Consider the following 5968-nt stretch of genomic DNA (forward strand, 5'->3'; position numbering starts at 1 on the left):
TCCAGTTTCTGCTTTCTGCACATGGCTAGCCAGCTTTCCCAATGTTTGAACTAATTTACACTCCCACCAACAGTGTAAAAACATTCCTATTTCTTCATATTCTCTCCTGCATCTGTTGTCTCCTGATTTTTTAATGATTAATTGACATGAAGTGGTATCTCAATGTGGTTTTGATTTTCATTTCTCTAATGACCAGTGATGATGAGCACTTTTTCATATGTTTGTTGGCTGCATAAATGTCTTCTTTTGAGAAGTGTCTGTTCATATACATTGCCCATTTTTTGACGGGGTTGTTTATTTTTCTTTATACTCATTCAAAACAAAGGCTGTTTAGTTGCTTCTACTATTGCCAAACATAAGGTCTAGCCAGAAATTCTTTTTTTCTTTTTTTTTTGGCATTGATTTTAATGCTGCTTCTCCAGCTCAGCCTTCAAATGCTCAAAGATAATACTGTAATTTTTTTAAAGACAACAACAAAATTAACATCCAAGCTCTGCATGGTTTCTTTCTACAAGGAGGCTCATAGGGATGGTTGTATGGTCAATGAAAATCAATACTTCAAGAATGATATTAACCTGCTAGCTAATGAACAACATTTCTAGGAAAAAGCAGGGTGCTCTCAAAATTCAAGCTGCATGCAAGTGTGTCAGGCATTTTAAAATGCACTTAATGTTAGAATCCTTACCGTGCACCATGACCTGCTTCCTCTGGACTAGCTACATCAGTATAAAAGACAAATTTACCTCCCAATGAATGGCCAGTGACAGTCTCTCCAAACCCAGGATCAGACCTGTGGACTGAGCAACAGTTTATGCTGATTGATGGCCTTTTGTAACTCTGCCTTAGAGGTTGTGACCATTTGAGAGTTCAAAATGGATGAAGTCAAACAGAACAGGCGCTCCTGTTCAATGAAGCAGAAAGACAGGACCAAGAAGCCAACAATTCTGTCAAAAAAGAAAATGTTCTGCCCAGAATAATCCGTCAGGGTTTCAAAACTTGTGACACTTTTCATATCCAATGCGTACAAAAATATCTATGATGAATGCAGACAAAACAAGTCATCATGTTTCTTTTACATTAGTACATAAAACTTTAAAAAATAAATAATCTATGCAGTCTTTTAACTCAGTAATTACACTTGCAGATAATTATACTTTGAAGTATTTATTATAATTTTTTTTCTAAAATTAAGTGGCCTGATAGACTACTACTTACAATTTTTTTAAATAGGAAATTAGTTATAAATTATAACTAGTTAAAATAATGTAACACCATGAAATCGTTAAAGATAACATTGGAGAATATATACAAATAGTAGAATAATGAAAAAAGATTTCCAAATTGATATCAATGTTATGTCACATATATGTATCAATATATGCAAGATATAAAGATTTCATAACATACAGATATAAATAGAAATATATATATATAATATATGTACATCAAGAAAAAAATTTTCCACACCCTGAAGTGTGCACACCCCACTTTGGAAAAGACTGACTTAGAGCAGAGGCCTATTCAGTGGTAGGAAGTTAAGCCTGCTTTCCATCTTTTCTTATACCAGGTGGCAACGTAATCCAGCTAGAGTAAAACAGGCGGTTAAGACGCTCAGTTCACAGTTCTTTGAACCTCACAGCAGCATTTGAGGGAGAAAGGGACACAATCCTATTTCCTCAGAGTTATCCAGCTAATGGGAAGCTGGATTATTAGCTGGGCTTGATAATTTGTAAAGTAAAATACTAGAAAGCTAAATTTAAGTGTATAATCATTCTCCCACACTCAGTCTTTGTATTCAAGACAGAGACACTAGACAACCTATACTCTGAGGCAATTGGTTCCTGATCGCAAACAGTAGTTGCCAATTTTGAGGTCCTCTTAGGTAACAAATCATGGGCTCTATAACAGGTGTATAGACTAATTCTCACTACACCTCTGCAAGTCATATTCATCTCACTTTCTGCAGAAAGAAGGTTGAAGTGAAATATTATAAGGTCATTATTTTGTCTAAAACATATTCATGAATCTCTACTAGTTGATAATCCTTACTCTTCTTATTTATTATTTTTAAAAGTAATATCAAAAAAGTAATATACTGTGTCCGTTGGCAAACAGTATAAATCCAATCAGAGATTGATTCAATGACCAACCTTCCATCACACAGAAATAAACAGCAGGGAGTCAAACTGGAATTGAGCTTTCTGTTCCCTCTGGACCATTAGTCACACATTCTACCAAATAATTATTGATGGAATCAGAAACTTTGTATTCTCTTTCTTAGCAAAGTCTCAGTATTCAGTACATTCTCTATTTCTTCACTTGAAAAGGCCAGAACATTAGAAAACTATATGGTTCTGAGTCACTGAGCCCAAGGAGGGGGCGCTGGGCCCTGGGGTGGGGAAATGAGACCAAACTCTTGCGACACTTAGGAGCTGGAACCCAACTCCTGACACACATGCCCTGGAGCGCCACCTGCCACGTGGGCCGAGCCACAAGGGTCCCAGGATCTCCAGAAGGACCAGTGCCTTGGGGTGGGAAGTGGCGGCATTGGCAGTCCGAGGCCCGGCTGCGCTCAGGATGTCTCCTCCCCAGCCTGGCAAGCCGACAAGTGGTGCGCCCCAGAGGTGGCTCTGCCCCGTGCTTTTTGCCCCTTGTTTTGGGCACGTGGTGGCCTACCAGGTACTCCCACGTGGCTGCGCTGCCTCTTTTAAGGGCGGAGTTGTCTCGCTACGAAAGGAATAACGTTCATGAGAAAACTAAGGCAGGAAAAAATCAAGGTGACCCCAAGAAAATGGCTCCTCCTCCAACGGAGGTAGAAGAAGATAGTTAAGATGAGGAAATGTCAGAAGATGCAGAAGGTGATAGCAGTGGAGAAGGGGTTGTCATACCTCAGAATAAAGGCCAGAAGGCTGCTGCGACCCTGCCAAAGAAAGTAGTAGTTTCCTCAACAAAAAAGGTTGCAGTTGCCACACCAGTGAATAAAGCAGCTGTCACTCCAGACAAAAAGGCAGCAGCAACACTTGTCAAAAAGATAGTTATACAAGCCAAAGCAGTCGCAATACCTGGCAAGAAGGGAGCCACACCAGGCAAAGCATTGGTAGCAACTCCTGGTAAGAAGAGTGCTGCCACCCCAGCCAAGGGGGCAAAGAATGGCAAGAATGCCAAGAAGGAAGACAATGATGAAGAGGAGGAGGAGGACAGTGAGGAGGATGATGAGGATAAGGATGAATTTGAACCAACAGTGGGGAAAGTAGCAGTTGCTGCCCCTGCCTCAGAGGATGAGGATGATGAAGATGATGATGAGGAGGAGGATGATGGTGATGAAGACAACGACTCTGAAAAGGAAGCTGTGGAGACCATGCCAGCCAAAGGAAAGAGAGCTGCAAACGCTGTTCCTGTGAAAGCCAAGAACGTGGCTGAGGATGAAGATGAAGAAGAGGATGAGGACGACGAGGATGATGAAGATGAGGATGAAGATGAAGATGAGGAAGATGATAAGGAAGAGGAGGAAGAAGTTGAGGAAGAGCCTGTCAAAGAAGCACCTGGAGAAGGAAAGAAGAAAATGACCAAACAGAAAGCAGCTCCTGAAGCCAAGAAACAGAAAGTGGAAAGCACAGAACCGACCACAGCTTTCAATCTTTTTGTTGGAAATCCAAACTTTAGCAAATATGCTCCTGAATTACAAACTGGTATCAGCGATTATTTTGCTAAAAATAAGCTTGCTGTTGTGAGTGTCAGAATTGGTATGACAGAGAAATTTGGTTATGTGGATTTTGAATCTGCCGAAGACCTGGAAAAAGCCTTGGAACTTACTGGTTTGAAAGTCTTGGCAATGAAATTAAACTAGAGAAACCAAAAGGAAAAGACAGTAAGAAAAAGCAAGAGGCGAGAACACTTTTGGCTAAAAATCTCCCTTACAAAGTGACTCAGGATGAATTTTAAAAAGTGTTTGAAGATGCTGCTGCAGAGATCAGATTAGTCAGCAAGGATGGGAAAAGTAAAGAGATTGCTTATATTGAATTTAAGACAGAAGCTGATGCAGAGAAAACCTCTGAAGAAAAGCAGTGAATGGAGATCAATGGGCGATCTATTTCCCTGTATTATACTGGAGAGAAAGGTGAAAATCAAGACTACAGAGGTGGAAAGAATAGCACTTGTAGTGTTGAATCAAAAACTCTGGTTTTAAGCAACCTCTCCTACAGTGCAACAGAAGAAACTCTTCCGGAAGTACTTGAGAAAGCAACTTTTATCAAAGCACCCCAGAACCATACTGGCAAATCTAAATGGTATGCATTTATAGAGTTTCCTTCATTTGAAGATGCTAAGGAAGCTTTAAATTCCTGTAATAAAAGGGAAATTGAGGGCAGAGTCATCAGGCTGGAGTTGCAAGGACCAAGGGGATCACCTAATGCCAGAAGCCAGCCATCCAAAACTCTGTTTGTCAAAGGCCTGTCTGAGGATACCACTGAAGAGACATTAAAGGAGTCATTTGAGGGCTCTGTTCTGGCAAGGATAGTCACTGACTGGGAAACTGGGTCCTCCAAAGGGTTCGGTTTTGTAAACTTCAACAGTGAGGAGGATGCCAAAGCTGCCAAGGAGGCCATGGAAGATGGTGAAATTGATGGAAATAAAGTTACCTTGGACTGTGCCAAATCTAAGGGTGAAGGTGGCTTTGGGGGTCATGGTGGAGGCAGAGGTGGCTTTGGAGGATGAGGTGGTGGCAGAGGAGGCCAAGTAGGATTTGGTAGCAGAGGCCGGGGAGACTTTGGAGGGCGAGGCAGCTTTCGAGGAGGCAGAGGAGGAGGAGGTGACCACAAGCCACAAGGAAAGAAGATAAAGTTTGAATAGCTCCTGTCCCTCTGCTTTCCTTTTCCATTTGAAAGAAAGGACTCTTGGGTTTTTACTGTTACCTGATCAATGACAGCCTTCTGAGGACATTCTAAGACAGTATACAGTCCTCTGGTCTCCTTGGGAATTGGTATAGATAACATTTCAAGGGCAATACTTTATGGTTTTGACTAGATATTCATATAAACATTTTAAAGAGTTGAGTAATAGAGCTAACATTTATCTGTAAGTTTTGAATTTATATTGTTTCATCTCATGTACAAAACCATTTTTTCCTACAAACAAACAAACAAACCAAAAGACTATATGGTTCTTGGACAAATGTTGTGAAAATCATTACACACTGGAGCCAAAGACAAAACACAGAAAAACACAAGACACCAAAATTGTGTGCAAGGCAGTGTGAAAGGCAATGCAGGGATTGCAAATGGTCCACAGACACCAGCCTTCTACTTGCTGGGCCTGTGTCCTTAGAAAGGTTTTTTCTCTTTCTGAGAATTGTTTTCTCATATAGAGCAAATAATCACACATAATTTAGTGGAGACATCAGGTTTAAAGAAATGAAAAAACAGCAGCATACAGAAGTTAAGGAAGTGCCCTGGAGACAAACATCTTGAGCTTCTCTATCCTGAGCAGTGCTCCCTAGCCCTGTTATCCTGGGTTACTTAACCTTATCCTCCTGTTTATGTTTCTTCATCTATAAAGTGGGCAATGACCTTACTCATCTTTAAGGTTTCACTGAGGATTACATGAGTAGTCACATGAAAACTCTTCCTGCAGTACCTACCACATTGCTGATGTTCAGTAAATGTCAGCTGTGATGATATTGAGGATGATGAAGATAAAGATCCTGAGAAAGAACAAGAATAATGACTATCATGTGTAAAGTGGTCAGAAGGTTGAAAACATATGTAATTCTTCCCATAATCAATGATCCACATCCAAAATCCCTCCTTAAGATTGAAACTCAAATTTAAGCCTCAAAATGGCAGCCCACTTACCCCAAATTGTAAAGATATTCCTATAGAAGCCAGGCAATGTTTTCCAAGGATTATCAATGCCCTAAACCAGCTCATCTCAAACTTTTTATAAAATCATCAAACTATTTTATTATTTTGTT

At 40.3% G+C, this 5968-nt stretch overlaps 1 pseudogene across 1 annotated transcript; it reads left to right on the plus strand.

Moving 5' to 3' along the window:
• The first annotated feature begins 2455 nt into the window (after positions 1 to 2455).
• On the plus strand, positions 2456 to 4849 carry LOC108312946 (annotated as a pseudogene). The gene has a single exon (XR_001828858.2). The product of XR_001828858.2 is annotated as a nucleolin-like (transcript).
• Positions 4850 to 5968: the final 1119 nt, after the last annotated feature.

The sequence above is a fragment of the Cebus imitator genome, unplaced genomic scaffold (assembly GCF_001604975.1).
Source record: "Cebus imitator isolate Cc_AM_T3 unplaced genomic scaffold, Cebus_imitator-1.0 Scaffold131, whole genome shotgun sequence".
NCBI lineage: Eukaryota > Metazoa > Chordata > Mammalia > Primates > Cebidae > Cebus > Cebus imitator.